This window comes from Triturus cristatus, chromosome 1_2, assembly GCF_964204655.1.
Source record: "Triturus cristatus chromosome 1_2, aTriCri1.1, whole genome shotgun sequence".
Lineage (NCBI taxonomy): Eukaryota > Metazoa > Chordata > Amphibia > Caudata > Salamandridae > Triturus > Triturus cristatus.
In genome coordinates this window covers 129,254,292-129,280,499 of record NC_140580.1, presented here as the reverse complement: position 1 = coordinate 129,280,499, position 26,208 = coordinate 129,254,292, and the positions used below count along the sequence as shown (strand labels likewise).

At 44.8% G+C, this 26,208-nt stretch overlaps 1 pseudogene across 1 annotated transcript in view; it reads right to left on the bottom strand.

Moving 5' to 3' along the window:
- Positions 1–23,965, bottom strand: part of LOC146866946 (lysine-specific demethylase 5B-like) — a 455,463-nt pseudogene extending 431,498 nt beyond the window's left edge. Inside the window, exons 1-2 of the transcript XR_014966744.1 lie at positions 23,937–23,965; positions 13,859–13,983 (exon numbers count right to left, since the gene is read on the bottom strand). The product of XR_014966744.1 is annotated as a lysine-specific demethylase 5B-like (transcript). The remainder of the gene's footprint in view (positions 1–13,858; positions 13,984–23,936) is intronic.
- Positions 23,966–26,208: the final 2,243 nt, after the last annotated feature.

Here is a 26,208-nt window from a genome sequence, read left to right as displayed (position 1 = left end):
TTCCACTAGTTCTCTTTGCAATTCGGACACACGAACAAAAGTCCACTGGGTATTCCCCGTTTGAGTTGCTGTTTGAGAGAAAGCCCAGGACATTATTGGAGATGGCTAGCGAACAGTGGGAAGGGGAAGACGAGGAAGGAAAAACTCTACTACAGTTTGTTGCCGATCTGAAATCTTCCCTAACACACCTATGGGGACTAGTGCAGGAAAACATGCAGGAAGCGCAGGACACACAGAAAAGGTATTACGATCGCAACAGTCGCCTTAGGACGTTTCGGCCCGGGGACAAGGTGCTCCTACTACTCCCTTCCACGGAAGACAAGCTACTAATGAAGTGGCAAGGGCCGTTTGAGGTAGAACAACAAATCACGCCTGTAACCTACAGCATCCTACTGCCCCACAGAGTCGGAGGTAAACAAATATATCACGTAAACCTCCTAAAGAAATGGGAGGAGTCCCCGTCCACTTTAGGACATAGCCCTGCTTTACTGACCTGTAGCACACCACGGTTAGACATACCACTCCTGTCAGTCCACAACGCCGCGGACCATCCCGTTCCCCTAGGGAACATGTTAACTACTGAACAACAACTGCAGCTTGGTACTGTACTAACCACTTTTCCCGACCTTTTTTCCCCAAGCCCTGGGTTGACAACTCTGGTCCAGCACAGAATAGTAACTTTACACCCGAAAATAGTACAACAAAAACCCTATCGCATCCCAGAAGCCCGTAGGGAGGCCGTAGAGAAGGAAGTGGTAGACATGCTCCAGGCAGGAATAATAGAACCATCCCAGAGCAACTGGTGCTCTCCAATCGTCATCGTGCCAAAGCCAGACGGCAGTCTGCGCTTTTGCATTGATTTCCGACAGGTGAACGCCATCACAAAGTTTGACACCTATCCCATGCCTCGGATTGATGAGATGGTGGAGAGGCTGGGACACGCTAGATACATGTCCACCCTAGATCTAACGAAGGGATATTGGCAAATCCCGTTAGACCCCACATCCAAAGAAAAAACTGCGTTTTCCACTCCCTCAGGGCTATACCACTTTAAGGTCCCCCCATTCGGGTTACATGGGGCCCCAGCCACATTTCAGAGGCTCATGGACCACGTACTGAAGCCGCACCAGAAGTACGCTGCAGCTTATCTAGACGACATCGTGGTTTTTAGCCACACATGGGAAGACCACCTGTCACATCTCACTTCTATATTCCGAGCATTACAGGACGCAGGCCTAACCATCAACCCAAAGAAATCACTCCTGGGAACCAATACGATACAATATTTGGGGTATACCATACAGGAAGGACACATCAGGCCCCAGGTAGATAAGATCGAAGCCATCCGCACCATTTCCAGGCCACGAACCAAGAAGGAAGTCCGGTCCTTCTTAGGATACATAGGATATTACAGGCGGTTTATACCCCATTTCTCCTCCCTAGCCAGCCCGCTCACTGAGCTTTTGTCTAAAACACACCCAACACACATACAGTCATGGACTAGTGCCCAAGAAACCAGCTTTGAAGCCCTAAAACGTGCCATTTGTACAGCCCCAGTGCTACGATGCCCCGACTTTGCTCGCACGTTTGTTCTACAGACTGACGCCTCTGGTTACGGGCTGGGGGCTGTCTTATACCAACCAGACTCTCATGACGAACTGAGACCCCTGTTGTACATCAGCAGAAAACTATTCCCCCGAGAAACTAACTATTCCACGATAGAGAAGGAGTGTTTAGCCATTAAATGGGCTATAGAGTCATTGCAATATTATCTCTTGGGCAGACCCTTTCTTGTGTTTACTGATCACGCTCCCCTGACCTGGCTCGCACAAAACAAAGACACCAATGCCCGCATTCTCCGTTGGTTTCTCGCCTTACAACCTTTTTCGTTTCAGACACTTCACATGCCGGGGAGGAAGCAACTGAGTGCGGATTATTTGTCCCGGCATCCTTGCTGTGAATGGCCCCATCGTCCATTCCTAAGGGGGGGCGAATGTGAGGAGGACGACGACGCAGCCAGGCGGAAGGTGGGCGAAACGGATTACGACGACCAGGAAGTGCCGGAAACAGCTTGCGGTCTAGTTGCGCTCGGAACGCGCATCGTCAGCACACTGCAGCCAATAGAATATAAGGAGGGCGGTACCCGGAAGGCGTTGTTCCAGGACAGCGCGGAGGAAGAGCGGAACCAGGGAGAGAGAACAACGGAGCCACGGACGACCAGCGGAGACGTCAGCGACGGCACTCGGAGAAGAGCGGGACCCGTGACGACCAGTGAAGCAGACGGGGAAACCTCGGAAGCCGTACCCTCAAGGGAGGAAGCGTACACTGCGCACAAGCCCGGCGGCCCGAGAGAGGGAAAGGATGCCCCGGGTCGTGGCCACAGGCAAGTGCCCCTTAAAGGGTCTTTTTGGTGGGGTACCTGGGGTGCTTGTACATAGAAAAAGCAACACAGTCACAGTCGGAGTAGAATCGGAATCCCTCACCCCTCTCACATTACCGTTCCTTCCTGACCCCTACTTTTTCCTTTTCCCCTCTCACGACGTTTGGTGGCGGTGGCACAGGCAAATAGGAGAAGTGAGGAGAACCTAACCAGAGCGTTTCTTTCTTTTCCCTTGGGGCTGCCCGGGTTTTTGGAGGTTCCCCTACGAAGAGGGTGAGAAGAACCAGAGAAGGGGGCAAGAAGGTCACTGCAACCATCGGAGGAGAGAAGGAGCGATAGCAGAAATACGCTGGCTCAGCCCTGAACCTGTGGTGCTAACTTGTGGATGCCCCTGTTTGGTCATTCAGTTCATTTGTAGTTAAAAGAAAGGAGGAAATCCTGTACCCTGTGGCTTGTTCCTATTAAATAAGGATTATAATACCTCATATGCTGCCTGGTCTCCATACATACCTCGTGTCAGGCTATCGGCATTCCTACATACTGTTATGATTTTTAGACAATATTTTGCTATTTTAAAAGTTGACACTTAATTTCATAGAAAAACAGTCAATGATTCCCTATGGAAGAAAATTCAAGTTGCAGGTATAGTATGTTCTCGTTACTTTTGTAATCCAGTACTGGGTGCCTAGACTCAGTACTGGGACCTTTATCTAAAACAGGTAAGTAATTACGTTTTCACAATTTATACGATTTTAAAAGAATATTTAAAGTTTGCAGAAATTGGCAGAAGAAATTTCACAGAAAAACAGTCAATGGTTTCCTATGGAAGAAAATTGGGTTACTGGTAAGTACGGTTGTGAATATTTTTCAGAGTCAGTGCTGGGTACCAAGATCCAGCACTGGGAGCTCACCTAATAGCAGGTGAGTATTTTCGTTTTCGTTACTCGGCTGATTTTTGGAGAATATTTTACGTTTTGGAAAGTCCACACTTAGAAGAAATTTCAGGAAAAACCAGTCAATGTTACCCTAAGGAGAAAATTGAGTTATCGGCTTTAAGGTAAGTACTCGACTGGCAGAGTTAAGGTTCTGGGCATAGACTCAGGGGTCCCCCAGGGTCAGGTAGGTACAGTTGTTACACCCTCAGCGGCACAGTGGCGGCCGGGTGCAGAGAGAGTTAGGCCCAATGTTATCCTATGGGAGGCAGGGGTCCTTGGTTGGTGGCTACTGACTAGCAGGCCACAGAGCTGTAGGAGCTGGGCTCCTGGTCACTTGCTCAGGGCAAATGGGGAAGTAGATAGGTGTAGAGGTTACACTGCCAGGGCCACTCGGGCGGCTGGGTGCAGGGTGCTTTTGAGCCTTCGGGCGCTCAATTGATTTCAATGGGAAAGCTCCGGTTTAGAAAAAGACTGCAAGCTCAGGGACGAAGATTCTTCAGGTGCCACCACCACTTTGAGAGGTAAGTTGGATGATAGGTAGGTACCCCAGAGTTGGGCACAGGGGGCCGCGGGGCGCCGGGGTGCCTTTTGCTGTCGGGAAATCTTACCCTCTGCTGATCGCGGTTGGGGGGGGGGCACCTGGTTCTGAGGCTGCAGGCGTCGTCAGGAGCGTCGAGGGAAGTCCTTGGGTGCCGGACTCGGGGTCACAGTCGCCGTGGGGTCGTCCTCGTGATCTTTGTTCACTCCGGCACAGGTCAGGCTTGGCGGGTGCAGAGTGTGAAGGGTTCGCGGTTCCAGGCTGATGCCAGGGATTAGAAGCAGATTTTGAGTAGAGCCTCTACTCATGGGAGTCCCAGGGGCTTAGAGCCAAAAGGTAGCCAGGTCCTCCAGGGTTTGTGAGGTTGCTGGCCACAAGAGATGCCGGGATGGAGCAGGAGCAGGTTCGAGGGTCGACAGGCCGGTAGGGCTGGGGCCATTGCAGTTGGTGTCTTCCTCTTCTTAGCAGCTGCAGGGCAGGTCTTCTTTCTTCTTGCTCTTCTTTGTATTTCGGAATCTGGAATCTGGGGAAGGAAGGTTCAGGGTGCCCCTAAATACTGGATTTAGGGGCGTTACAGGTAGGTGAAGGGCAGGGACCAATGGGTCCCTGTCATGGGGTGGGTACACCCCCTATCCTGCCTCTCTCCTGTGGGAGGGGGGGCAGTAGCCTAGTCCTGATTGGGCAGGGCTCCCCATCTTCAAGATGGCGAGAGCCCGGAGATGTGCTTCACCTCGCCTACCCCACCTGAGGGGTCGGGTAGGCAGGCTGGCACATCCCCTGTCCTTAATTGGGGTTTCTGGCCAAGCTTCCCGCCAGAGTGGGGGTTGCAGTGGCCTGGGGAAGCTCACAGAGGTGGCATGCCTTTGAAGCTTCTCCCTGCCCATCCTGGGGGAGGAGATCTAGCACCTCGCCCAGGATGTGCATTGTTGCAGGCCCTGGAGAGCAGGGTTCTCCTACCCAGGGGTCCAGCAACATGTCTGCTGTGTGGCAGCCTAGGCAGCCTCTCAGACCGGACGTGGATTGTAGGTTAGTTTTCAGGGGGCATCTCTAAGATGCCCTCTGGGGTGCTTGGTACATTAAATCCCACACTAGCATCAGTGCGGGTTTAATGTGCTGAGAAGTTTGATACCAAACTTCTCAGTCTTCAGTGTTGCCATTATGGTGCTGTGGAGTTTGTGTTTGACGAGCTCTCAGCACCACGTACTCTTAAATGGCAGCAATGCACTTACAGTGCCCAGGAATGGACCTGGGTACTGTAGGGGCACAGGGCTCCTGCTCCTGTGCCCACACCACTGGCATGGGGCACCCAGCTAGAGGGGTGGCTGATGTATGCCAGTGCAGTGTAGGTGGTGGGCATGGCACACAGGGTGTGCCATGTCGACTCTTTGTTTTGTCCTGTACCCAGACACTCAGCCTGCAAGGGCATTATGTGTGTGTTAGGTTACAGGGCCTCTAAGGGTGGCACAATGAGTGCTGCAGCCCTTAGAGGCCTTCCCTGGTCACAAGGCCCTGGGTACCATTTCCCAGGGGCTGACATGTGGCCAGGGCTTGCCAATTTGGGTTTTAGGTTTTTAGGGAAGGAACATAGGCCCTGGGCACCTGATTGGCAGGAGTCCAGGGCACACTCAGTCAAAGTACATTCAGCAATTCAGCAAAAAGTAGGGGCATACCATGCAAGAAAGATGGCACTTTCTCACAACCCCTAACTTCCCAACTTAACTCTCGAAGTGGTGGTCGCACCCAGAAGACCTTCATCCAAAAGCCTGCTGTCTCTTTACAAACCGGAGGTTCTTAATTGAAAACAACAGGGCGTACGACATAGAAACAGCACCTGGCCGCCCTAGTGTCGCTGAGGGTGCACCTTTGGTGCTAATTTGTTTCCCCATTTGCCCTGAGCTAAAGTCCGGGAGCTTTGCTCCCACAACCCAGTGGCCTGCTTGCAGCAGCCACCAACCGGATAACATTGGGCCTCAGCACTCTGCAACCGGTTGCCCTAGTGCCACTAAGGGTGAAACAAGAGTGCTTTGTTGACCCTGGGGGACCCCAAGTCTACCCCCAGAACCTCAACTCCCACTACCAAACACTTCCCTCAAAACCGATGACACTATGCGGTTGAACACTCGCCTGGCGCACCAGGACTTCCCGGGAAGCACGCATGCCCCCCCTGAGGGTGACACATAACTCATGTGTCGTGTGACAGTCTGCCTGGCGCAGATCTCCCGACCCCTGTCCATCTGACAGTGCACGAAGATCCCCCAGGACAGAAGTGATGTCACCATGGTCATTCACTGGTGACGCAGCCCTTCTGGCTGGCCCCTGACCCACTGGTTCTTCCACTGGGGACTCTTTTCCCCTCTCACCCCTCACTCTGGACTTCTGCACCCTCCCAACTGGAGTGGCACTGCCAGACACCAGAACTGATGAAGGCCTGCTTACAGACCCTCCCAGTTCACCAGACACTAGGGGATCCCGCACAACGGGCAGCCCCTCAGGACAGACTAGACTCCCCACCTGGTGTTCCCTTAAAGAACCATCCAGGCTCTGAGACGGAGGTTGGGCACTACCGGGACATAACCCATTCTCACTCCTTCCCCTTAAAGACAGGACGTGAGGTCCTACACCCCTCTCACTATTACAGGACCTAGCTGGGCTACTCTGAGCCACTTCCAACACACTGGGTTTGAAGATACCTGAACCACTCTTCTTGGGATCACTCCCCAATGCCTCTTCAGGCCCTCTGGAATCCACCAAAAGGTCTGCCTCCAATGTGAGCTCCCTGGGGTGAGAGAAATCACTTTGCTTAGTGTTTGAGCATTATTCATTCTGAATATGCAATACATATGTATTATTTCTTACACCTATAACAATGCATTGAAGTTAATATCTCTAGAATATGTTAACTAAAAAGTATGCTGTCCTATGTATTTGGATTCCAATCAGATCTCAAGTGTTCTGATACATGGAGTTTCAGATGTACAAGAACCCTCGTCTGCTCAATGGTTGAGCAACATTTATTCTGAATGTAAAAACCACTAGATTACTAAAGGACAATGTTATATGCCATTATTCTCTACTGTAACCTTACCCCTCATTTTTGCTACATGGATTTTAATATAATTCTTTATGTGATTAGTCCTGACACTCCTCCCTGTGTTATTGCATAGGGTTAGCCCCTGAGATGATTTTTATTGATCAGAATGAAGCATTAATTACTCTTTATGCGTCCAGAATACACTTGGCAGTGAGCACACAGCACGTGCGTCGCTCGGCATTGGCTTTTCGTGCACGCGCATCGGCGTCAGATATAATTGACTGCCGCCCGACCTCGTCTGGCTACAACCATTGCCAGCAACCCTTCGTCTTGCATATTAGGTAAATCATCACACCCTGTTACTTTGATGGATTATGCATTTTCAGCATATTGCCCCTCTAAACCGTGACCCTCATAACTACTTTCATTTCCCTGACAGACATCGGTTCTATCCGGCACCGCGTTCCTTGCCTCACATTATTGAAGCGGGACAACAGCCACTATGCCAATAACTAATTAGTAAGGTGAGTTCTCCATCGATCCAATGATACTTTCTTTAATGCTCTAAAAAACCCTTTACTTCTAATTACAGGAATTTTCTCCTCACAATTGACCTTTCCTGATGGTTCCGTTTAATAAAGGACAGCGGGCCTCAAGTGGGTTATGAAGTGCTGCCCTCATTTGGGTCACTATTCACACTAAATTTTGGTGAGTACATAGTTCATTTAAATTCACTCATTTATAACCAGCAATTAGATACTGGGCTAATTCAGTTTCCTATCTGTAGGACCTACAGCTAACCCTGTTACTGTGAGCTACAGTGAAGCCATGCCTCTGCTTTCATTTCAAGGGTAAGCCATTCCATAGCGCACTATTACACCTATTCATATACGCACCTCTTTAAGCATTTATGCCGGTGGTTAAATTTCCTTCCACCTTGTCATTGATAGGAACTAAGTGTCATTACCAGCTTTGAGAAGCACCCTGGAATATATTAAGAAGGATTTCTGCCTTTCAGGCACATTGAATGTGCTGCTCGGTAAACCTGTTTTACGTTCAAGCATTGGCCCACCGTTCCCACGTCCCCTTCATCAACACTAAAACCTTGTCCTATCTTTAGCCCCCAGAATCTCTGTCCTGAAGAGACCCCGTACCGCGAGGGGGTCGAAACTTCGTCGACTATTCAAAAGGGAGAGCCCCCAACAAATCATAGTTGTCCCTGAAGAATTGATTGCATTGGCTCCTCTTTTATCTACTAATAACCACCGCCACAAGTGCTCCAATATCACCATTGATATTTCACTAGTCTGGTTAAGGTCACATCACTGGGGTTCACATATCACTTTCAAATGTGAAAAATGTATATGATGTAAATACACAGACAGTACATTTTTTTATGCCTTTTTGTATGTTAAATATTGTTTTGCAAAATAAATAACACTCACTTCGGCTGACGTGAGGACTATTAAAAAAGAAATTTCTGTGAGCTTTAACGTTTTAACGTATTACCTTGTGAAATAATTGGTATACCTTATTGAGCTAAGGTTTCCTTCTTTACCTGTCTGTTCTGTTTGAGTCAAGCAGGATACATTAATTGCTGCAATAACTAATTGTTTTCTATGAAAAATGAGTTCCTTGTGAACATGGTCTCTGCTTACGGGCAATACCCAGTTAGCAAGGATATATGGGTCGCTCTTGTCTTTTGTGAGAAATGATTTTAATAATGTGGCAACCCCCTGACAAAGCCAGTAGGCTGGTCTTATTTAAAATATCACCCCTTTTATACTGTGATGTTACATGCGGTATAGGTGGGGAGTATTGTGATGATGAGGTTCAGGGGCCCACTAGGTGTGTAACGAGTTAGTAGGATGCCACCAAAGTTAATTCCATCTGTCTAATGTGCAGTTTTTTAATTTAATGTATAGCATTTATTAGCACTTTTCCTTTTTAAACAAGCATTTGCAATGCAATAGGTCTCGCATTATGAAAGTTTGAGCTATTGGTATTGCAAATAAGAATGCAAGTATAATAGTTTCAGCTTTCTCAATGTGTGTACCTGTAAAATGTTAGTGTTTGATTTATTAATAATGCATATCTTAGGAATTTGGTTTTGTAAACTTTATTTTGTAAACACGCATTATTTTGTAATAACATTAATAATTATTTTGTTATATTAATACACATTGTAATTTAAGTATATTTTTTAAACGAATATTATGTGTAACTAATTGTAAAAAAGTAAACAATTTTAATAATTTTTTTTTGCATTTTTCTAATCAGTTTTTGTACAATAATCGTTCTTGTTGAAAACATTTTAATAATAAGGTAAATACTAGACATATTGTATTTTTCTAATGAACAGACTACTGTTGATAGATATGTATATACATTGTTTTATAAGGCTAAACTGCTTTTTTTTATATATTTTAATGCACCATATTTAAAAAATATTTAGAAAGTACTTTGCAATACAAGTAGTTTTTGTTGTATAAAAGGTCAACAAACAATAAAGTATTAGTAAACATTGCTATATAGTAAAGCTTCGATTTAGGTATATTTTTCTAAAGCCGATAGATCATGCATACAATAGTTTGGTAAAGTAACAATTTGTTGTTCAAAAATAACAAGCAATTTCAAAAGGATTGATATTGTGGACATAGAGATGTGCCTGCTGATGCACGTTTGATGCTATAAGCAGCATAATGAAAATGAGGCAGCAGAGATTGTAAGGTTTGCAAAGAAGAGTTACAAGTTGTTATGCACTACATGCTACTTGGTGCCTGACAGCCGGATTGCATTTAGTGCATGTCCAATGCAGGAAAGACATTGAAATAGGAGTTTTGCAGGCAAGTATAGTAATGAGCAACATTATGCATCTATATTCGAAGCAGCAATTGGTACTAGTATGGTAAGACAAAGGATAAGGCATGCTTAGAATTGTGGCTGATTCAACGTTGGACATAAGAACAGATGCTAAGTTGACAAGGATGCTGCTATTTGCAAGTATTGTTAGAACATATAGTAAATATAGCGTATAGTATGTACAGCTTTATAATACACTGCTGGCAAAATGTCGATAATGCTGCATGGCAATAGTTATAGTGTATAGCAAGCTAATATGCAAGTTTGTGGGCAATGTAGCAACATTTTGTAAAGATATTAAAATTATTTATTTTAACAAGCATGCAAACATTCATGGTAAGTGATGGTTATAATGGTGGCTGATTCGATGTCTCACATAAGATTCGTTCCTGTGGGCATTATATAGTTTTGTAAAATGATATACTCTGCATGTTTTCAATGCTTTTGTTGTTATGTTTCTCCGCTTTTAAGCAAAGACTTTATACACGTTTACACGTGTTTACGTTATGTGTTCAAACATGCATCTAATTAGTGCGTTGCCGAAAGAGCAACATTGTTAAAGCAAAAATTTAAAACGTATCTTTATTTGTAGACTATTTTTGATAACAACGAGCATTTATCTGAAAACTATTCGTCACCGTTGAACGTATGCTAGAGAAAAAAAAAATATCACGTGATAAGACCTCGCTGGCGTGCTCGTGCACATTGCTGCTGAGAGCATTTTGCTTTCGATGCCATACACAAGCACAATGCGAACGTTAGCTGGATGCGCACATGGAAACTTCGTACGGATGCTATTTTAAATGCTGCGAACTGTAAGTAGCTTAATATATTATTACGATGAGAGAAGCGTGCAGTTTTAGCATGACGAAACAGTTGTAGTAAGGATAAAGTAAAGGTAGTTAATGTTGCAGGAAGACAAAAGATATGGCGTAGTTACGGCGTTCGTGGTGCAGTGTTTATGTACTGCAGACAGAGTAAGAGCTAGGTCGCAAGGGGGTAAGGATTATACTTAAATAGTAGTGTTGGTAGGAGAGTGCAAAGGGATAAATACGAAATGCAAATGGAGTTTTGGCCGAAATTTTGGGAAAGTAGTGGAGAATGCAGTTTAATAAAGGCGCGGTGAGGACAGTAGCAAATGTAATCGAAAGTAGCAGTAAGATAGACAGTTGTATAGTAAGCAATTTGGGGAATGCCGGGGGAATGCTGGGTAGTAGGTGTGTAGCATGTTAGGAATTGCAGCATGGTGGAGAGTTCTAATTGTATATGGTTTCGTTGCTATAATATAAAACAAGGTGGACTGGTAAAACGGAGTATAGGTATATGTAGTAGTAAAAGAAAGGTACATGTGGGCACCTAAATATAGTTAATTAATAACTAATATACGGCAGAAGACAGAGCGACAAAAACATATGGGAAAACCGAAAGGTGAAAGAAAAGCGGAGAGCAAAAATATAGAGGAAATTTGGAAAATGAAATGCATCCTGCTTATAATATCTACTAAATCTGAGGTACTCGGTTTGGAAAATGTTTTTGAATGCAACAGTAACAGATGCTTATTAACGTAGCATAGACTACAGCATGCGCATAACATAACAGAGGGAGGTGTAATACAAAATTACTAAATATTTCTAAAGACACAACATGCAGGTTTTCAGTCATGAGTATTACGCTTTGGTGGTATAACAGCATAAGCAAAACTATGTATGTACAAATTAAATGTTCTTAGTATATTGTACGATAAATAGTAAAACATATTGGTTACAGGCGCATTGTTATTTTATTATCTTCAAAGCTAATAGCGCTGTATATATATTGGCGTAAAAATAGATGCCTCTGAATATAAAAGCAACCTTATCTATCTTGTATTTTAAAAAGCATTACACATTGAAACGAAACATGTTGTAAGCAATGATATGTATATTGCAAACTAAGCTTTAGCATAGAACTGAATAAATATGTGCTTATTAATAGGTTTTGCACAACAAGTACATAACACGCCATCATTAAGCCAGGTAAAAATATCATATGCGCAAGCTAAAGCAAGTACGTTTAAACCATGCTCCTCAAACCAACAATTAATTACAAAGCAAGCACATAAGTAAACAACTTGCTATAAATAAGCTAGTTAATCAAATTATGCGCGCAAGATAAACGAAGAACGTCTATTAATGTTTAGCAACCTGGCAAAAAATAAAAAATCAACCACAACAAGTAAATTAAACGCTATCAATAAGTTAGGTAAAGATAATGCGCACATAAGCTAAACAAAGTACATGTAAACAACGTTCATAAAACGGCAAATAAATACAGGCAAGTGCATTGTGGTAAGTTTTTAAAGTAATAGAAACGAATAGGCATTAACCTGAAAGTCTTCCGTAAAATGTACTTTACATACAAGTAAACATTACCTGTGTTAGCGGCAAACACGAAGAGCAAAAATATATTTTCCTCACAAAAGCAGTTTACCAATGAAATAATACGCAATCGCTAAAACGCTTTATAGGAACAGGAAAAGTGCAATTGCTCAAGCGACAAACGCAATTTTAAATGCAGATGTTTACAATATGCCTACGCGACGTGAATTGTATAACAAAGCAGGAAGCAAATTAAAGTAACGTGATGCCAAGCACCAGATAAACAGATGCTATTGTCAAACATATGCCCACACGACGTGATTTTTAAATGCAGACGTTTATAATATGCCCACACGAGGTGATTTTTAAATGCAGACATTTATAATATGCCTAAAAGCAACGCGTACACCAGCGCCACACGACGTGATTTTTAAATGCAGAGGTTTATAATATGCCTAAAAGCAACGCATACACCAGCACGAGCAAGCGCGTACACCAACTGAAATCCGCGACATGCAAGCAACGCGTACACCAAGCAAGCGCGAGCAAGCGAGCAACGCGTACACCAAGCAAGCGCGTACACCAACTCAAATCCGCTGAGACCATGCGCGTGCCCATCTCCTGTCCCACTTCCGAGGCAAGTCAGCAACAATAGATCTCGCTGGCGACAGCGCTTCGCGCTGCGTTCGCCAGGCAAGACCTAAAAAGGCACTGACTGGACAATAATGTATTGAGTGCTGTTGCATGCCAGCGAAGTGGGACTGCTAAATCACACTAACTCCATTGAGTAGGTCTTGGACTGCTCTGCTTCACTACCCTGAAAACGTCAAGTGCTACAATGGAGTACTTCTGTTCCAGTAATAAAATAACTGCAATACGATTACTTGTGAAGGACTCTGTCGCAACTAATAACCCAAGTTCTTTCAGCACCTTAAAGGGAGGCTCAAATTATGTAAGGAATATTCAAATTTGAAATCGCTGAATCGGAGACAAAATGGGGCAGAGCCCTGAGGATTTCTCACACTAAGGTGTGGTAGAAAATCTAGTAGTCTGACTGTGAAGGAGTAGAGCTCACAGCCTATACACCTGATTGTTAAGTCTTTGCATCGTAAAAGAAAGCAGATAGGCTATTTGTGATCTACTGCTGATTTCAATGTTAATAAAGTGCTTTATTAGGTACTGCTAATAATGTCCAACAAGGATACCCTGCCTGACTAGTAATTTTCAAGCATGTGAATCTTGAAAGACAATGCTGGAAAAGAAAATAGCTATTTCATATTAGTGTTAATTCTCCACCTATAGTATCTTTCATAGATTTCACATAATTCATTCCTTCCAGTCATCGATCTGGGACTCCCAGTTTAACAATGAGTAAAGTATGTGAATCTATGAAAGATACAATGCTGAAAAACTATTATTTATATTACAGAGCTTTACCAACAGTGTTATTTAATTTCCCTGTGCAGAGGAAGGCCATGTGGGCTGCCTTAGGCTTGCATTTGCCCTGTTGAATTGCTTCACTCCTCCACCCCAAGCCACGCCCACCTCAAATTCCTAGACTTGCCCAGGAAGGAGTGATTTATATGACACTAGTATTATTAACTTAGGTATTACTAACTACTGCTAGTTTGCTCCCAAGCGTATATTTGTGCAACTGAAACAGAGTATGTTTTCTTGCTCAGTTCTGCAGTTTCTCATTGTGTATTGTACTAATATAAAGATGCATACGATAAAAAGTGTAGTTTAGTAACTCACTTTTTTTATTGGCGCATTTCACTTCCAAAGCTTCTTTCACCACTGAAGCCCATTGATTGTAAGACTCTGCTCGCAGCTTTAATGAATTCATCATTGGGTAGAGGTCATCAACAGTATACTGATACCTGAAACAAATAAGATGCATACCGCTTAAAAACATCATACTGTTTGTGAACCTTTATTACAAAAACCACTTTCGTTTGCATACAAAATCTATCTTGCTCCAATCTGAAAATATATCATATGCGCAAATAAAACTGCAATTAGACTTTTTTTTTTTACATTTAACTATGTTGAGTACTGCACAGCCCACATGGATTACATTTTTATTAACCTGAAGATATAAATCCCATAGTCAAATATATTCCTCACTACAGTTTTCAGAAATTACAATAAATACAAATAGAAGGCCACAAGCTCCAATAAGCAAACAACAATACTCAGTTACAACGTTCACACGAGTCAATGAAAGAAACTAAGTACAGTTTCTTAAAAAATGCCGATCTAGATCCAACCCTTGTCTTGCATATGGGTTCAACTGTTTGATATTTGTACTCTTCCTTGATGTGTTATAGCAGATAATGTTTAGTTTCTGAAGCATGACAAAACTAGATTCATATGCTGTGCAACACCTCACCATGGGTGTGAAATTAGTAAGGGTGACGGGAATTTGCGTAGTCGTGCTACGCAAAGCTCCGCCAAACAATAAAAAATCTCCGCGAACACGCGGAATTGCTTGTTCGTGATGCTTTTTTCCTGTTCGCGAACGCGGTTTGCGTGCTCGGGGGGTAATATCTTGCCAACATACATTTTGAGAACGCGAACAAGCAAAAAATTCCGCGAAGCCGCGGAACGCAGAATTTTGGGCAATTCCGCCTTCTCCGCGGAACGCGAAATTACCCAAATTACGCAAATTTCGCGAGCGGAACGGAATTTACTACCCATGCCTAGAAATTAGGCAGTCAATACGACTCATGCTACATTTTAACCGACCAGTGTAGGTGACGTTTTTAGCCAGTATTTTTGTCTTACTCGTACAATGTGTGAGGTTTCAGGGTTAAGAATACATATTTAAAAAACAAACTATCACTTCTCTTCACTTGGGAGGGTGTTGTGCAAATATAGAAGGTACTCCAGCTGTAAAAGTATTTTGGATTTACATGAAGTACATTCAAAGCAGTGTTGCTCACCTTGAGGGAGTTATTGTGAGGAGCCAACAGTAGCGCTTGTTTTCAATATTATCACCCCCAACTGAGGCCTCGTGCCCAAACATTAATGCAGTGATGTTTAGGGAATGTGTGCAGCGATGACCAACTTGCCACATTGCATATGTCTTGAGGCAAAACATATCCAATGAACGCCAAAAAAGTGGCCTTATTTCCTCGTCAAATACAAACAAAAATACAGCATAATTTTAAGCACTGATCAGCAGACCTGTTCATTTGGTGACTCTATTGCCCACGGATCTAGAATATCTAATACTCTATCTTCAACTCGTGGGTCTGCAAACGGTAGAGGGAATTTAATTACTCAGCCATCATGAAAAATGGATACAAATTGAAGACAAAGCCGAAAATGAGTAAGTAAAAACACTCTGTTATTGTGCATGGGTGACATGCCTTAAGTGCTCACAGAAGGACAGCCAGGTGTAGGCTCAACCAGAGGGTGTATTGATTAAATTTGTTAGCTCTATATTAATGTTCTAAATATGTGCAATGTTGATAAAGAAATGTTTGGAACATTTTTCCACAAAATGTTCTGGGGGAGAAGGAGAGAGAAGGGGAGACCACTAAAAAAGGGCTCGCTGGTTCATAGCATTATGTGACTTGTAATCTTTCTGAAACTGCTAAATGAATACCTGTTTTCTCCGGCAAGGAAACCAACAAACAATTATACAACTTAATGAGGGGGGAGTCTGGAGTTGAATGCAGGATTCCTTGGCTAAGCCGCTACTAAGGCAATTCCTCGTAACATATCTTAAGATGATACATGTAGGAAACTGGAATTTTGTTGCAGTTGTCCTCCCACTTTTTGCCCCCTTTTTGACTGTCAGATGCTGGTTTTCAACTCTGACATCACACTGAGGCTTGCTAACCAGACATCAGTGCTTATTCCCCTAAAAACAAGTTAAAGTCTAACTGTAACCCAAATGGCAAGGACTTTAACACCATAATATTGATTGTTGCGCACGCCTTAATTTTTAATCAATGTTTTGTAGTAATCAAGTGCTTGTCAGTACTGCTATAAGTGTAGCGTGCAGGTCAGGAATGAGGTTGCCTGCCTCATATGAACTAATGACTAAATTGCAAGTGTAACGATGCACTTGACCCTGCCCACACTGCTTAAATTGGACATTCCAACAAAATTATACAATTTTAGCCAATGTTGTAAACTTATATGTGCTCTTTGCAAATACATTCACAAGTCAAATACCATTATAATGTTTTTATTCTCAGCGGATACCTCTCCGCTAATGCATAATCATGATTTATTGTACATAGATTTACTGAAATAACTGCGTATACAACGTTAACACTTCATGCTTTCAATGAACAATATATGGACAAAATCCATCTTCTCTCAAAAGATGTTCCCAATGCATTTCGGGATAAACAAACACTTCTTCAGGGGTGAGAGAGAAGCTGCCGATAATTCGGTTTGCTCAAAACTAATACCTAAACGCGTCCTGCGTATAATGATCTGAGGCTCAATACTACTGAAAAAACTGTAGCTCACAACGAAACACACGGTCTTGCTCGTAGATATCCCAAATGTCTTGTATAATAAAGTTTAAGGCATAATGCTCAGTGTCCCGAGTTGGGAGTTTCACTTCTGCAGGTTGGAGGCGGGGACAGCCCGGTAGGGCTGAGGCCAAGCCTGCTGGCGTCGTCCTCTTAGCTTCAGCACAGCTGTTTGGTTCTTCTTTTCTTCTTGGACATTTCTTGTCTGAGGAGGCAAGGTTCAGGGGCGCCCCTAAATACTAGATTTAGGGGTGTTATAGGTAAGTAAAGGTTGGAACCAATGGGTCCCTGCCTTGGGGTGAGTACACCCCCTATTATGCCACCCTCCAGTGGGAGAGGGCATATGCCTCACTCTGGTTGGCTGGGTCTCTCCATCTGCAAGTTGGCGGGGACTGAGAGTTGGGCTTCACCTCACCTCCCCCACCTGAGGGGTGGGGTTGGCAAAGGTGGGCACACCTCTCTTCCTCACTTGGCTTTCCCACCGGTTCACCCATCCAAAGTGGGGGGTCAGAACCGGTGGGGACCAGCTGCTGGAAGCAGCAAAAGGCCTGGGGAAGCTTACAAATGCAGCAAGACTTTGAAGCTTCCCCTCCGTGGACCCTGCTGATCCTGGGGGAGGAGGCTTGGCACCTCGTCCCAGACCCGCCCCCCTCCCCCGAGAGCAGCCGGCTCTCGACCCAGGGGGTCCAGAAACATGTCTGGTGGTGGCAGCTGGGGGGCAGCCACTCAGCCTGGACACTAGTGTTAGGTCGTTTTTCAGGGGGCATCTCTAAGATGCCCTCTGTGTGCATCTTTCATTAAAAGATAGGCCAGCGCTCTAGTAATTAAGCAAAAATCTACTTATGGAGCACGCAGTGCGAACGCGCTAAGAGAAACTGACACAGGTCAGACACACGGTACCAGAGAGTACTGACTTGCTTGTTTGCTTATTTGCACAGTCTTTTTTAAAGCCAGAGTATTTTAGAAGATTGAACTTATCACTTTTTAAAATCACTCGGAACGCTTTTAAGACTATTTGCACTGTAATATTCCGCTTTTAGAATCAAATATTTTTAAAATTGAAGGTTGAATTGAATGCTTACTCACTGTGGGGAATCTTGACTCACACCGAACAGTGAAACGGGAGCTGGGCGGGGCAGGACCTGTGAGCACAGCTGAGAGGCACCACCCTCATGGGGAGTGAGGGATAGGTCAGCGCTCTAGTAATTAAGCAAAAATCTACTTACGGTGCACGCAGCTCGAACGTGCAGCGGATGCGTCGCTGGCGCGCCAAAGGCACGTCTAAGACAAGCCCGCCTGCATCCGGACATGGCCAAGGGCTAGGAACCATTGCAGACTGTCCCAAAAACGGTAAGCCCATCACATATGATAGAGACATTTTACTCTCATTAAGATACTCTGTTAAAGCCGATTGTGGGATAACTCTGGCGCCTACAAGCCTGATAGGGAAGGAGATGTCTTGCCCGCTCTGCTGGACTAAGCTTTACTCAGGCAAAAATGAAGGGCTGTGAGAAAGTGCCATCTTTCTTGCATGGTATGGCCACACTTTTTGCTGAATGTACTGTGACTAAGTGTGCCCTGGACTCCTGCCAATCAGGTGCCCAGGGCCTATGTTCCTTCCCTAAAACACAACTTGGCAAACCCTGGCCACATGTCAGCCCCTGGTAAATGGTACCCTAGGTACCCAGGGAAGGCCTCTAAAGGCTGCAGCACTCATTGTGCCACCCTTAGAGGCCCTGTACCCTTACACACACACACTTACACACACACTTACACACACACACACACACACACACACACACTTATACACACATACACACACACACACACACACACACACCCCCCTTGCAGGCTGGGTGTCTGGGTACAAGACAAAACAAAGAGTCGACATGGCACACATCCCTGTGTGTCATGCCCACCACCTACACTGCCATGGCATACATCAGCCACCCCTCTAGCTGGGTGCCCTATGCCAGTGGTGTGGGCGCAGGAGCCCTGTGCCCCTAAAGTACCCAGCTCCATTCCTGGGCACTGTAAGTGCAGTGCTGCCATTTAAGAGTACATGGTGCTGAGAGCTTGTCAAACACGAACTCCACAGCACCATAATGGCAACACTGAAGACTGAGAAGTTTGGTATCAAACTTCTCAGCACATTAAACCCGCACTGATGCCAGTGTGGGATTTAATGTACCAAGCACCCCAGAGGGCATCTTAGAGATGCCCCCTAAAACCTAACCTTCAATCCACGTCTGTTCTGAGGCTGCCTAGGCTGCCACACAGCAGACATGTTGCTGGACCCCTGGGTAGGAGAGCCCCTGCTCTCCTGGGCCTGCAACAATGCACATCCTGGGCGAGGTGCTAAATCTCCTCCCCCAGGATGGGCAGGGGAAAGCTTCAAAGGCATGCCACCTCTGTGAGCTTCCCCAGGCCACTGCAACCCCCCACTCTGGCGGGAAGTTTGGCCGGAAACCCCAAATAAGGACAGGGGATGTGCCAGCCTGCCAACCCCGCCCTCAGGTGGGGGAGGCGAGGTGAAGCACATCTCTGGGCTCTCGCCATCTTGAAGATGGGAGGCCCTGCCCAATCAGGATTAGGCTACTGCCCCCCTCCCACAGGAGAGAGGCAGGATAGGGGGTGTACCCACCCCAGGACAGGGACCCATTGGTGCCTGCCCTTCACCTACCTGTAATGCACCTAAATCCAGTATTTAGGGGCACCCTGAACCTTCCTTCCCCAGATTACAAAATCCAAAGAAGATCTAGAAGAAAGAAGACCTGCCCTGCAGCTGCCAAGAAGAGGAAGACATCAACTGCTTTGGCCCCAGCCCTACTGGCCTGTCGACCCTCGAACCTGCTCCTGCTCCAACCTGGCATCTCTTGTGGCCAGCAACCTCACAAACCCCGGAGGATGTGGCTACCTTTTGATTCTAAGCCCACTGGGACTCCCATGAGTAGAGGCTCTACTCAAAATCTACTTCTAATCCCTGGCAGCAGCCCGGAACCGCGAACCCAGCACACACTGCACCTGCCAAGCCTGGCCTGTGCCGGAGTGAACAAAGACCACGAGGACGACCCCACGGCGACTGTGACCCCGAGTCCGGCACCCAAGGACCTCCCTCGACACACCTGAAGAATCTTCGTCCCCGAGCTTGCAGTCTTTTTCTAAACCGGAGATTTCCCATTGAAATCAATCGAGCGCCCGAAGGCTCAAAAGCACCCTGCACCCAGCCGCCCGAGTGGCCCTGGCAGTGTAACCTCTACATCTATCTACTTCCCCACTTGCCCTGAGTAAGTGACCAGGAGCCCAGCTCCCACAGCCGCGGGGCCTGCTAGTCTGGCCTGCTAGTCAGCAGCCACCAACCAAGGCCCCCCCTACCTCTCATAGGATAACATTGGGCCTAACTCTCTCTGCACCCGGCCGCCCTTGTGCCGCTGAGGGTGAACAAACTGTACCTACCTGACCCTGGGAGACCCCGGAGTCTATGCCCAGAAACTTAGCTCTGCCAGTCGAGTACTTACCTTTAAACAGATAACTCAATTTTCTCCATAGGGTAACATAGACTGGCTTTTCCTGAAATTTCTTCTAAGTGTGGACTTTTCAAAACTTAAAATATTCACCAAAAATCAGCAGAGTAACGAAAACGAAAATACTCACCTGCTATTAGGTGAGCTCCCAGTGCTGGATCCTGGTGCCCAGCACTGACTCGGAAAAATACTTACAACTGTACTTACCAGTAACCCAATTTTCTCCCATAGGAAATCATTGACTGTTTTTCTGTGAAATTTCTTTTGTCAATTTCTGCAAACTTTAAATATTCTTTAAAAATCGTATAATTTCTGAAAACTTAATTACTTACCTGTTTTGGATAAAGGTCCCAGTACTGAGTCTAGGCACCAAGTACTGGATTACAAAAGTAACAAGAACATACTATACCTGCAACTTGAATTTTCTGCCATAGGGAATCATTGACTATTTTCTATGAAATATTTTCTAAGTGTCAACTGTTAAAATAGCAAAATATTGCCTAAAAATCATCACAGTAATTAAGTCGACTTTTATCACTTGTTTCCAAGTACTGCCCCAGGACTGAATCTAGTATCCAGGCCTGGAATTCCAAAAGTAATCCTAAAAGCAATCTGTGGCAAATAACTTGAAATTTCCATTGAACTCAATGCATTATTGTGTTTAGAATTGTGTTGCCTATTGCAACCACTTGTAACTTACTACAACAGACAATTGCATATTGCAAAAGTATTTATATAAAGCATCTCATTCTGAGAAAGTATATTTTAATACCTATTGTTGGTTCTAAAATAAAACAAGCATATCTTTTTTATATATAAACCACTGGCCTAGAGTTCAGTTCTTGAGTGTGTGAAACCATTTGCTGGCTGAGTGTGTGCAACAAATGCTTTACACTGTCCTCTGATACTGCCTTACTGCTCGACCAAACTACCACTTTAGAGAGTAAGGTTATATGTAACTTTAGCCTATGCCAAACCTCTGGGGACTGTGGACTCTGTACACCCTGTACCTATTTGGGAACAGTATATACAGAGCCACTTTCTCACAAGACCCTCTAGGGAAAGGTTATTCTCATGTTCTTTCGTTTGGAAAGTGCCCTCTTTTGTGCATGGTTGCCCCACTTTTTGCTGAACTGCTGATGCACTTTGAGTGTGCCCTGGGCTACGGCCAATCAGGTACCCAGGGCCTATGTTCTTTCCCTAAAACTGCATTGAAAACAAAACCCAATTGGCACTCTCTGACCACTGGTCAGCCCCCTGGTCAATGGTACCAAAGGTACTCTAGCCAGGGAAGGCCTCTATAGGCTGCAGCACCTATTGTGCCACCCTTAGAGGCCCTGTACCTTTATAATAATATATATATATATATATATCCTTTCTCCTACGGCCCAATTTCTTGACACTTGGGCGCTCTAGATGGTGCGTATGCGATGCGACGGAGCCAAGTCGCTTGTAATTCCACAAATGCGTCTCCAGTTAGAGAACAGTTCGCTCGCACACAGAAATGAACCCAGCCAAATCCATTTTTCTCTTTAGCAAAGTTGCAATTTTAATCAGGCGTTCCAGTAAAGTTTCCTCTACGCGTTTCAATCTTAACAAAGATCTTGTTCACGAGGGTCAATCATTACACTTGTGAAATGTTTTTTTTCCCTTTTAAACCCATTTCCTCATATTTCGTTACATCACTTCCTGCTTCTTACTTGCATTGCATTCTGGTTAGTGTAGTTCCATCATTTATAGTAATTGTATTTTGCTTGATATATATAATCACCCAAGTGCGTGTTATCAACAAATCATTTTTCTTCCTCCTAACATATTATGTCTGTCAATTTCATTTACTAAAGCCATTTATTTTATTAGTATGGGCCGCTTTTCCTGTTGTTAATCTCCTTAACTTCATATTGAGGTCTAGTTCTATTTTACTGGATTAATTTCCTTTTCCAACTGACCCTTGAAGTTTATAAGCTTTCCTACCGTCCAGTGGGTATATAACTTCAACTTAATTCTATTATTTAATTTTTCATAATGCCTTATTAATAACTTTTCTTTCATAGCTTTGCAAATTACGTTAGAAGTACTTCTTAATTTTCTGTTTTCATGTTTGTGCAAACGTGCTACTTATAACCTGCTATCATTATTTTTTTATTTTTTTTACATGCTAACAACCTATATATCTACTTATGTTAAAATCATACGACAAATATGTACAAATTTACATTAGAGGCACAAAAAGTTCTAGCAAGTCACTGATTTTACAGGTGCGAATACATCTCTTCGTCCTGGTTCAGTCAATTCGGTGTCAGAGTTCGAAAATTAAGGATGTGTCGTGATTCCTTCTGTCGAAGAATCTTTTCTCTGTTGCCACCTCTTATATGTTTATCTACTGCTTCCACTGCATAAAAAGATAGCTTCTTCCAGTCTCCCCCATGTTTTTGTTCCATGCGCTTTGCTACTGCATTGCTTCTATCGTTGTTGACTGTTGCACGCACATGCTCTAAAATGCGTTTTTTTAATTCACATTTAGTGCTTCCAACATATTTTAGTGGGCAGGGGCATTCAATAATGTATATCACATATTGACTCTTACAGTTGATAAGTTGTTGTATTTTCCACTTTTTGTTGTCGGCTGTTGTGATTTCTTTCATGTTTTTAGCTATGGTGCACACTTTACAGTATGTACATTTGAAGACAGAGTCACTCCTGAGGCGGAAGCCGGGAGCTCCAGACAGAAACCTTCGTATTTTAAAAATTGTATGTTGTGATTTTAAAACTGCCTGACTTATTTAGCAAACCCTGACACCCACCTCAGCTATGCCGATCAGCTGATTTACTTGCTGGAATCGGATAAAACGCTCGTTTCTCTGCCGCCATTTCCACGAGCGAGGAGCCTAGAGACACGCCCATCTCTGTTGGCCACGCCCCCTTCACAATATAAACAGAGCGCGCTGACTACTAGCGCTGCCCTGTAGACAGAGTCACTCCTGAGGCGGAAGCCGGGAGCTCCAGACAGAAACCTTCGTATTTTAAAAATTGTATGTTGTGATTTTAAAACTGCCTGACTTATTTAGCAAACCCTGACACCCACCTCAGCTACGCCGATCAGCTGATTTACCTGCTGGAATCGGATAAAACGCTCGTTTCTCTGCCGCCATTTCCACGAGCGAGGAGCCTAGAGACACGCCCATCTCTGTTGGCCACGCCCCCTTCACAATATAAACAGAGCGCGCTGACTACTAGCGCTGCCCTGTAGACAGAGTCACTCCTGAGGCGGAAGCCGGGAGCTCCAGACAGAAACCTTCGTATTTTAAAAATTGTATGTTGTGATTTTAAAACTGCCTGACTTATTTAGCAAACCCTGACACCCACCTCAGCTACGCCGATCAGCTGATTTACTTGCTGGAATTGGATAAAACGCTCGTTTCTCTGCTGCCATTTCCACGAGCGAGGAGCCTAGAGACACGCCCATCTCTGTTGGCCACGCCCCCCTCCGACACCCAAGCTCCTACTATAAAACCATGAATCCAACCGGAGGCGCAGCGGACGGGCGCAGCGGACGCGACGATGGCGCGCCGAAGCCGCGCCAAAGGGGTGCCAGTCTGCGCCAGTCCACGCCGGACCCGCGCCCAGGGCCCAAACTCCTAGCCAGCCACCACACCATCCTAGTAAGTCAATGAAATACTCTTCCTCCGATCTGTTAGAGAATAAAAACACCATGCTTCAGCAGGACTGCCCACATCTTAACCTAGACAAGTATTCCAACGTGATTCATATAGCCTGCCCTAAATGCAATTTTAAACTCAATCATTCCCTTACTCAGATACCTCTAACTCCAGGGGCACCATGTAATGAGACCACACGCATTAAGTGCGCACTAGTGAATGCTAGATCTATGTGTAAACATAGAGAAGAGGTGGCCGAATTAATATCAGCACACAAATTGGATATCCTGTTTATAACAGAAACATGGGCCGATTTGGCTTCCGACCCCGATCTGGTGACAGCCGTCCCTGAGGGCTATTATATTGTCAGACAAGATAGACCGGCTGGAAAAAAAGGGGGCGGCTTTGCCATAATTCTACGGCTAAACCTAGCAGTAAAAACCGGAACCTCAGATACCATCCCTGCTGAAACATTATCCTTTTCTATCACGCTTTCCCCCACCCAAATGTTCAATGGGGTTCTGCTCTATCGTCCCCCAGCGTCCCGAACACCTTTTCTCCAATCCATTAGCACTTTATTAGAAACAGTGCCAGAAGTCTCTGACTTCACAATACTTGGAGATTTTAACTTTCATTTAGAAAATACATTAGACAAAGATACTCTGAGCCTGATTGAGGATTTCAAGGCCGTTGGCCTAAACCAGTTGGTTACTTCACCCATGCACAAAGCAGGTCACGTCCTTGACGGATTATTCACGAATAACCCGGCCATTACCCCCCCTACTGTTATTCCCATTGTATGGTCAGATCATGCAGTGGTGGTTTTCCACGCCTGTGTCAAGAAACACAAAAATCAACCCTCGGCAAAAAAGCAACAGAGGCCCAGTAGGGATTGGAAAAACATAGATATGAATATACTAGCCGAGAATCTTAAAAATACTAAACCATCCAAAGTGTCAGACTCGCAACTAGCAGCAAATAACTACAACCAATGGCTTACAGACACCTTTAATCAAGTAGCGCCTCTAAAGAGAGTGCGGTTAAATCGTCCAACACCATCAGCCCCTTGGTTCTCTGAACTGCTAAGAATAGAAAGACAGAAATGCCGCAATCTAGAAAGGCGCTGGCGAGTTAAATATGACAACAACGACAAAGAAAGATACAAACAGGCGCTATCAGGCTACAGGAAGATGCTAAGACTGGAAAAAAGCAAATATTTCTGTGAACAGATAGAAAAAGCACAGAACTCCAGTAAGCAACTATACCAGGTAGTGGCTACACTAACAACTATACCAACAGCCAATACTACTGAGAATACCCAAGACTTCTGTAATCAAATGGCTGACTTTTTCAGAACCAAGGTCACAGAAATCTTTGATAAATTTAATAACATCAAGACTGGGGAACTTTCAGATAGCACCAAGAACGTACAACTCACATCCTCCTCTCTGAATGAATTTCTCCCTCCATCTCTATCAGATATAAAAGATCTCATTAAAACAACTATGTCAGGTTCCCCTCTGGATCCTTGCCCACCAACCATCATCAAATTAACATCTGATGTGGTAGCACCAATCCTGGAGAACATCTGCAGTACCATCTGTGAATCAGGAAACTATCCTCAAAGTTGGAAAACTGCTATAATAAAGCCACTTCTAAAGAAACCTACCCTTAACACCTTGGAATTAAAAAGTTATCGCCCTATAGCAGCCCTTCCTTATCCATCAAAAATACTTGAAAAAGTTATAAACAAACAGTTGGCTAGCTATATTGATCATAACAACCTGTTAGATAACACCCAGTTTGGGTTCAGGAAAGGACATGGAACGGAGACGGCGCTCATTAAGGCTTCTGAAGAGATCAGACAGATCATGGACCAGGGTGGCTCGGCTGTTCTGATCTTGCTTGATCTCTCAGCAGCCTTTGACACGGTCGATCACAACATCTTGATCGACCGTGTCACAGCCATGGGCATAAAGGGCAAGGCTGCGGAGCTTCTGGCTTCTTTCCTGGCTAACAGAGAACAGTCAGTAAAGATGGGGAATTTCTATTCACCAACGTTTGTGCTGCCTTGCGGAGTCCCCCAGGGATCCTCGCTGAGTCCGACACTTTTTAACATCTATGTGTCGGACTTGGCAAGGGTCATTAAAACCCACGGAATGGGAGTGACTTCGTACGCCGACGATACCCAGTTGGTGTTGGCAGTGCATAAAAACGGGACCGAAGTGGCAGCCAACTTTCAGACGGGCATGAGAGCCATCAGTCATTGGATGGACAGTAATTGTCTAAAGCTGAACACCGATAAGACCGAGGTAATGGTGTTTGGAGACCTAAAACCATCTTGGTCTCCGATCTGGTGGCCACCGGAAATGGGCAACCCACCCATCCCAGTCTCAAAGGTCAGAAACCGAGGAGTGTTGTTTGAC